Source organism: Leuresthes tenuis, unplaced genomic scaffold, assembly GCF_036924035.1.
Source record: "Leuresthes tenuis unplaced genomic scaffold, fLeuTen1.0.hap1 SCAF_22, whole genome shotgun sequence".
Lineage (NCBI taxonomy): Eukaryota > Metazoa > Chordata > Actinopteri > Atheriniformes > Atherinopsidae > Leuresthes > Leuresthes tenuis.
This window is the reverse complement of record NW_027325376.1, coordinates 15,619,680-15,629,623: the sequence shown is the minus strand read 5'-3', so window position 1 is coordinate 15,629,623 and position 9,944 is coordinate 15,619,680.

Sequence of the window (9,944 nt, the reverse complement as noted above, 5' to 3'; positions counted from 1 at the left end):
AAGCGTTAGTTTCGCTGGTTATTATTTGCACTTCTTAATCCTCCCCAATCTTAGATGTCATCTTCTCTTTTTTACATACTTTGGAAAATACAGAATTTGGTGGCAACGCTTCTCTTAATATCACTAACACGCAGAATTGTTAATGCCGAAATATAGTGATTCTGTATTTCACCTGTATACTCGACTATTCATTCATAAAAATAAAAAAAACATCAGACATCCTGATGGGGGAAATAAGTCCCACGTCCACATTTCAGTTATGAGTCATTTGTTTTAGAACATCTGTTATAATGATCTATGTAGGTGAAGTACTCCTGTTTTGGAGTTTCTTCCTCATTTGAAGCTATTTTGTCTACTTTTGCCAAATGCTTGCTGGGAATCATAGTATTTTGCGCTATGATAAATAATAATATGCCCTCTTTTCTGCTTGAATAAAAAGAAAAAGGCCTTTTTTTTGGTGTTCTCTAAATTCCAGCATGAAGCTGCTCAGCTGATAAGAGCAGCGGTTTTTTTCCCCCGACATCTGCTTATCCACTGAGGGTAAAAGCATAAATATATCTAAGTACTATTCAAAGTGGTGATGCAAATAAGGACAATGAACAATCCCGAATTGTGCGCACCGCATCCACAGCATCTCTGTAAACAGATCCGAAAAATCCCAAACCCGGATCCTCAGGAGATAGACGTCAACCGTAATTTTTTCCACAAAAAAGATCTTTCTCTCGATCTTACCTCATGATCGCTGAATGAATCATGTTTTTAAAACCACCAACAAAAGCACACGCAACAGATATCACTGCTAAATGTACATTTTATTTCAGAAAAATGGTACAATTGTACTTTTTTTTTCGACCTGAAACTCAAAGGCCTTGGCTTATTTTCTGTGATAAACGCGTAAAAACAAACCAAAAAAAAAAAGTTTGGAGCATACACGCTACCGATACCACACACATTTGCATCCTTCACATGGTCTTCATGGACCCGCATAAACATAGACTCATAGAAACATCCCCACACAGACACACATAATGTGAGATTATTATCGTCAAAACACAGAGAAGTTGTTTGTTCTCACTCTCTTTTTCTTGAGGGTGGCCATCACTCGGAATACGCACCACAAGGAGCAACACAGATGGCCGCTGGAGCAGCCCAAGACTCAGCCACTGGAAGACGTATTTGTCTAAGAATGGACACATTGTATGGTCTTCATTATGGAAGCGAATCTTGACCATAATTCAATTTAAAATGCATTTGCAGAAATGCCTTTTTCATTTTAAGAATGTGGCTGCATTATTTGATTCATAAATTAAATGAGTAATCAATCATTCTATTTGCATTTTAATTTTCTTCTTCAAGAGTGCTCAATCTTTCACTTCATTAAAATGAAAAAGAAATGGTTATTAAAATAACTCCCGAGTCCCAATAGGGGATTGTTCCCCTTTTCTGTAAGTCACTTTGGATAAAAGCGTCTGCTAAATGAGTAAATGGAAATGGAACTGATCTATGCGACGCTGATTTCTCTGCTCTGACAGCAGTTAAGACTGGCAAAGACCATCGGCAAAGACTGGATGCTTTTGAGAAAGATTTGAGGCTTAAACTGTCTTTGATTGCGTCAAACATCGGAGAGCTTTGTACCAAGATGCAGGCCCATCCCCTCACATTGATATGGGTCTCAGACAATCAGAAAAAAAGAATTCCTTGTTGCCGGTGTTCCGTCGAGCCGCGTTTCCCCGTCAGAGTCTCCTCGCCGCTCCGCGCTGCACACGCGGCAAAGTGCGCGCGTGCCTGTTCATAACCAGGTGCCTGGTCGTAACCAGCGAGACGTGCTTGCGCGCGAGACAACAGACACCGTGAAAGCTAAAACGTCTTTTGGTGTTGTTGTCTTAACATATATATTGTCATATTGTCTTAATATATATGTTGTATTAACAACATAAAAGATCGCACATACATATATATATATATATTATGGCATGCCGTTCAGGAAATTAAACTTTGAATATATGGAATGAACCTTGAATATATTGAATGAACCTTGAATATATTGAATGAAACTTTGAATATATTGAATGAACCTTGAATATATTGAATGAACCTTGAATATATGGAATGAAACTTTGAATATATTGAATGAACCTTGAATATATTGAATGAAACTCTGAATATATTGAATGAACCTTGAATATATTGAATGAACCTTGAATATATTGAATGAAACTTTGAATATATTGAATGAACCTTGAATATATTGAATGAACCTTGAATATATGGAATGAAACTTTGAATATATTGAATGAAACTCTGAATATATGGAATGAACCTTGAATATATTGAATGAAACTCTGAATATATTGAATGAACCTTTGAATATATTGAATGAACTTTGAATATATGGAATGAAACTCTGAATATATTGAATGAACCTTGAATATATTGAATGAACCTTGAATATATTGAATGAAACTCTGAATATATTGAATGAAACTCTGAATATATTGAATGAAACTTGACTGACGTCAGACTTCACGGAAGTGCCAGTGGCCATCTTGTCTAAGGTGTGGATACTGTGGCGAAAAGCGAATGACAATGAGTCAGTCCGCTCGGAATTTTGTAGGAGTAATATTTAAGTATGAGGACATTATTAACAGGACATCAAAATTGTCCCGATAACCCCGTCCGTTCTTCTAACGAAGAAGTCGTGGCAGACTTACGACAGCAGGCCAGGCAGCTGTTTATCAGGCCAACCTCAGCATGCCTTCAACCTGCTGATAGATAGATAGATAGATAGATAGATAGATAGATAGATAGATAGATAGATAGATAGATAGATAGATAGATAGATAGATCCTGACGGCCAAATAACACCTGTCAGATACTGTTAACGATGAGCACCCAGGACCATAATTGGGGGGGGGGGGATGGATATTTGGCAGTTGCATGTCTGAATTAGGTAGAAAGCCTTCACCTTTCAGTAATGTCGATAGGAGACGGTTATGGTCACCATAACCGCTTTGTCATCCGATTGGTCACTGTCACAGTCTGTCATGTGCGTGTATTTCTGACTATCAAAATCCTAGACACAGGCCTTGAATACCTATGAATTTATTTAGCTAGGAAGAGTATTCTAAGAGGACTAAAATGAGCCATTGTACATCCTTCTACAATTTTAGATAAGCAAATTAGGTGCAATCCTGCAGACAGTGTTTTCCTTTAGTTAGCAACAAGCCACTTTTGTTGCACTCACAAAAATAAGCCTGTGAACAAAAACATATTTATCCTAGGTAAATTTTTTGTGTTTTTGGGGGAAAATCACGAGAAATTTATGAGGATTTCAGCCGGAAGGGATAGGAAGCAGATGATATCATGCAATAGGAAGGAAGTTGCATTAGTACCTTTAATATTTTTTTATTGTGAGTCGAAAATTAAAGTGATACACTTCGGCAACAATTGTTGCCAGTAGGGCCAAACGGGTATGAACTCCTTTGGGAGGCTGCCTCCTGATGAACATGCTGCTTGCCCCACCTGCAGTGCTGTGGGTTTTTTCTGCTGTGATCTCCAAGTTTGCTTGCTGTCGTCATCACAATCATCATCGGTCACCCCATCCTTCATGATACACACAGGGATGTCCTCCTCTTTCAGAACTTGACCTGCACACGGTCATGGTCACAGCCCGGTAATTTTGAGTTTTAATGAGGTCGAAATCAAATATCAGTTCCAGATGGCTAATGTCTGCTTTTGTTTTTATTAACTCCCCATCCCCTTGTATTTCTCGCAATTGATCATAATACCACAATAACAAGATTAAACAAGTAAGAAGAGTTTGAATATGTGGACTCTCTTAAACATAGCCTGCATTTCACTGAAGTATTTTCAAATGAACTTATTTTTGGCACATTTTAAATGTGTCATTTTATGAATAATGAAGCTTGAGAATGGAAAAAAATGTTAAAGTGCCCCAAACTCGAGTTGAAAGTTTGTTTGTTTTGCTTCTCTTCAGACACTATGACATCTCTCAGGTGGCTGATAACAGTCACTGTCTTCAACAAACAATACTTACAGTGTTCTACTTCTCTAGATGTGCAGACAGCTTATCTGGAGCTGTTTTAAATAAGAGAAAAAAAACAACAGTTTAGTGCTTTATGTTGTTGGTGAGAGTTGCTGCAGAGGTGGAGGTGCAGCTACATGATGGCATTGATAGTAGATGGTATTTGCTGTTTAAGATATTTAACACACACACACATATATATATATATATATATATATATATATATATATATATATATATATATATATATATAAATAAATACAATATATTTCTCACGCTGAAAAAACATATAATATAAATTTCTCTGGCACACCGCTATGGAAATGGCAGGAAACTATCATGTTGTAAACTACTAACTACTAACTAACTGTGACAAATAGAATATATTGTTTTGAGAGTGAAAGCATACTCATATCTATTCAAAGGATGACACCAAGCCTTGTGTTTGTTTACAAATTGAGCCAAACTGTTTAGTTCACACTGTGTGTCCTAAAAAACTTTGGCTTATACCTCCAAGTTAGTATAGATGTCATTTGTGATATATCCAGCCAACATTTGATAGTTTTCTTTTTCTTTTAGATACTTTTGTTAATGGTGTCATAACCCATTGAGTTCTTTTGTTTTGAATCATGTTTTGTCTCGTCATTTCCTGTTTAACCTTCCCTCTCCTTTCAGGTATCTTGCCCTTCCTCTTATGTCACTGTCTGATTGTCTTCCCTGACTCCAGAGTGTCTCCACCTGTTCCCTCATGTGTATACTGTATATAGTCTGCCTCTCCCTATGTCCTGTGCCACTGTGTTGTAACAATAGTTTGAGAGTTCTTCATCCCAGCCTTCCAAGTGTTCCATAGTCTTGTGATTCATGTCCTTGAAGTCGAGGGTTCCTCCTTCAAAGTCTTCTTTTGTTTGTAAAGTTTTGCATCATAGCCATAGCCTAGATTGGTTTAAGTTCATAGCCTGTTTGGTTGCCTCCCGTTTTTTGTTCCGCCTCTTTAGAAGAGTTTATTTATAATCTTTTATAGCTCTTTCTGTTTTCCTTCTGGAGTGGAGTGAGTTTTGATAAAGTTTTATAGTTACTGAGATTAATGTATTAATATTTCAGTTTTCTCTGTTAAGGAGACCCATAAGTGGTTTATTTAATAAACTATCTTATTTCGAAAGAACCCTGCATCTGTGTCCTGCCGGTTTCTGACAAATGGTCCATCTGCATCTGAAGCTCTACATTTGAGCACCATCCTAAATGTTGCTTCATTTGTGTAGAGTAGATCAAGATTTTTACTCAATTCATTCATTGACTCTGTACTTTCCAAATTTCATGTCTAATTAGTATATGTTAATAGAAAAATGTGTACGTGTTATAATCAGTGCAACATAAGACGACTCTTACATGTTCAAGTCATTCAAAATGGTATTAGTAGTATTTGCACATTGTCATTTAATTTCTGCTGCTTTAATTTCACTGTAACTTCAATTGTTGGAAAACATTTGATCCAGTGTTGTACAAAGTGTGTTGGTTATATCAAAATGGAAACCTTTCCTAAATTTTTACTATCAAGGAAGTGTGTTGGTGATTTAATTTGAGTTTTAAGGGTGAACGACCTCTTTAGGATATAAACACTGATGCAATCTTTTGCATACCCGACATTACTCTGAAATCTTGCTTAAAAAATACTCTGCTTGCTTCTCACCCTCACAAAAGTACTCATACAGTGAGGCTATTTTCTGAAGGTAGTCCTGGCAAAGGTGGTAAGTGCGCAGCGAGGGGTTAATAGTTCACACTTCTTCTTGGTGTCCTTGCCTAGAAGCAGCAATGGCTTGTAACCAAATTCATGGAGTTTTTCAAGCTGTAATGACAAAAATATGAATTTGATTTTAAAAGAAACAGAAATACAGCATTATTTGTGAAAGTATTCAGGTTAATTTTGCATTGTATTGACTTCATGGCGGGTTTAGCTTTTGTATGATAATGTATGTGTAAATAGGAAATATTCAAACAGTAGAAGCATAAACCAACTATATGTTAACAAACAGCAAAACAAATCTGAGTTGGATTTTCCTAAAATTATCCCTCGCAGGCCCAGAGGTCGCCGACCAGCTCCCAAAATGCATTGATGTCTGCTGGCAGAATCCTTCTGTCAGGGACGTGGTGTGGAAGGGAGGACCCAGACGCAGACTTCAAACGAAACTTGATTTATTTCAAAAACAAAGAACAAAAGGCGCGGCTGAGCTGGATATCAAAAATCTTTAACTGTGACATAAAACAAAACTATGACTATGGTTAATGAAAACAAGACAAGACTAAGAAAACTAAGAGACAAAACGTGAACCATGGAGAAAGGTGAGGTGAAGATTCTGTGACGTGACTGGGGAAACCGGGAAACTAAATACTAAGGGAGGTGATTGGTGATGGAGTGCAGCTGGTGAAAGAAACACAGGTGAGAAGGATGAAGCTGATGACCAAGACTGACTGAAGGAAAACATACCTTGATTAAGGACATACAATTACTTCATGTACACACATACATAACACATACAAGTGACAAAACCTCTGGAACATACAATAATGCCATGTGCTAACTTACAACATAACCATGAACTCTCACACATCTATAATTGGGCAAATTCCTTGTCAAACTCCACTTTTGCCTCTACATTATACTGAGTGTTTTTTTACATATACAGGATCAATTAATGTAACTCTCTCTGTTGTCGGTTCTGTCACTGGCTGGACATAACCTCTACTTGTCATAAAGTGGGAGATTGTAGATGACTTCAGAATGTCATCGTTGAAATCTCCCATGACAGCAACTGTGTTACTTTGTGGTTGAGACTGCCATAGATGTTTCTTAACCCTCCTGTTACCTTCAAATTTACAATTTGGTATCTTTTACCCTTGGGGTCAATTTGACCTCAGCAACTTAAACCTTCAGAAAATTATTTGAGTTAATATTGTTTCCCAAGTTTGAGTGTCAGGTACTTTATGTGTGTTTGTTGACTACCTAAATAGTCCTTTAAAAATAAATTAAAAAAACACCCCCCTCCCCTGATACATCCAGAATACCTGTTCGTGACTATGGCGAAATATGCAGATCACCATTAAGATCTCACTGATTGACCTAGAATTGGAAAGAGATATATTTTTGGCATTTTGATGGTTTTATATTATGTCTAAGTACATATTTTTTATATCTATATTATTTGGAATGAAAAACAATTTCAGACATTGTGGCTGGAAATATTGCCCTTCCAGTTTCAGCAGCCCAAAGGTTTCCTGTTGCTTCGCCTTTTGACTTGTACACTCCAGCCAAAATAAGCATCCCAATGTAGGCTTGCAAGTGGGTCACATCCAAGTCTTTCCAACTCTCCCCATATGCGCGGCTCCCCTCAAAATTTATCATCTCAAGTACATCCTTCCCGATAGACGGTGTAATGAATAGCTCAAATGCTGATTTTATGTCTTCTACATGGCTGACAGCATATCTGGTGGGGCCTGGAACCATGTAGTTTGTGAGAGCACACAGAAAACCAAGAAGACTGCTGTGCAAGCTTTTATAAGTTTGCTCTACCCCTCATGTTGTGTGGACTATCACTGTCTTCACGGGAACCATAAGTTCCCGCCCCCAGCATTGGCAGCTGAGACAGAGTCTGAGCAAATCAAGGCTGGTTCCCGCAAGAAAGAGGCTAAAATATGTGGGAACGTGAGAGCAGACAGGTTTCAAAGCTTGAATTCATCAACAATGTTGCAACCTTGTGCGGGAACAGGCAGAGACATAAAAACCCGCACGCACACACACACACACACACCACATACACACACACACACACACACACACCACAAGGGTTATGTAAGGTTAGGGCCCTAAAACTTTCTGAATATTAAACAATTGTTTGTTATAGTGTCGTCAATATCATCCAAAACAACCAGAACCAATGTGTGTAACTGTTGATATTTCCGATAGTTCCGTGTTTTACACGGTGAAAAACAGCTTGGGGTCAAATTGACCCTGAAGAGCACCGATGCGTACAAGCTGTGTACAGGAAATTGAAAACATATCTTCTTGTTAATTTCATGTCTACCCAGTTGTCCCCAATAAATTAGGAAAAGTCATGAAATATGAAACAATTTATTTAGAGACGTTAAACATTGAATGGGGTCAAATTGACCCCAAAGGTAATAGGAGGGTTAAACAAGGAGACAGGATATGATGGTTGTCGGTAAATGTCTACCATTATTATGTTGTACCTAGCAAATCTACACACAACACATTTCAAATTGACATAAAATGTCACATAGAACATTGTCAGCCCTAGACACGTTGTTGGTCTTGCAATGACAGCAATGCTGGATGTTTGCTACTGTATGACAGTTAGGGGAGAGTTGTAAAAACCGAAACCAGCCATTTTTACTGGTTCTAATGCTGCAGCTGGAGACAGCTATGTTTCTGTAACAGCAATACAGTTAGGCTGCCAATGCTGTGCACACAACGCCAAATCTGTTACATGCGGGGGCAAACTGCACATTCATGGAAAACACAGTAAACCTGTGTAGATTTAATGTGTGCTGCAGTAGATTGCGTGTCACAAAAGGAACCATACTGTTCATGGCATCCTTTACATGTTCTCTGCAGCCATATGCGTTTCTCTTCAAAATCTTGAATCACTATCCTGACAAAGTCCAAACACGACTTAATGCAACATATGCTTGGCCGGGAGCAAATATTTTTGCCAAACTGACAACAGCCCGATGACTTGGGCTTTATGTACTGTACAAGCCCATGCTAGTTTCAGTGGAAACTGCCGCCGCAATCCACCCTTTTCTGTGGCCCTTTCTTCCTCAGGTTCAATACCTGTCGATCCTTGTACATGTAATGCCATGTTAGGGCACTGTTTCCTCCTCTGTTGGCCCACAAAATCATCAACAAATTTTACACTTTTCAAGGAAACCTACTCTTGTCTGACATATCTATGGGTTACTACACCGCACACACCATTAACATCGACATTTTTACACAACATGACACGTGCCTAACAACAAGCTCTCTGCCAAACGTGTTTGACGCATTGGAATGATGACCATCTAACAAATTCAGCTTCCCCGTCTTGTCATCGTTCACATAATCCTGTGCATCTACTGTCACATAGTCTGGACAAGCCTCAAAGAACTGCTCCATATCATACTCATTTACTTGCCTATTTGTTGCAAATATGTGCAAGGCTGCACTGATCTCACCTGTTTCACAACGTTTCAATATCTTTACATCACTCTCTAACAATGATGTGAGTTTACTACAACACCTGACTCTATTCAACAAATCAGCAAAGCCATTGTCTTTCTGTCTAACGATTTCTGCTAGCTCCACTACTTTAAAATGGCTAGACCTCAGGGTTTTAGTAACATATTCCGCATACAATGGCGTTCCTCTTACTGGTGGCAACTGGAAGAAATCTCCGACAGTGATTACACTTACATTTCCAAACGGTGAATAGTCACCACTTTGTTTGATCTGTCTCAGTCTACCATGAACATATGTCATATCAATATGATATCAAACCATTCACTCTGCTAAAGGCTGAACATTTTCAGATGTTATATTTTCAAAACCACAGCAGTTGAAAGTTCCATCCATCTCCACCGTGACTTGCATGCAACCTACAAGCATGTAGTTATTCAGTGATTACCATTCGCCAGGTGAGATTTAAATTTTTCATGATCATTTTAATTCTTTGAAACCAAAATAAGATCCTGTCAATGTTAACTTGCATTTATCATTTCCATTTGCGTGACCACACAGGCAGCAGCTGATGTTGTGTTTATGTTTATGTATTTAGCAGACGCTTTTATCCAAAGCGATTTACAAATGAAGATATAACAAGCTATATAAAAAGCTCACAATAAACTA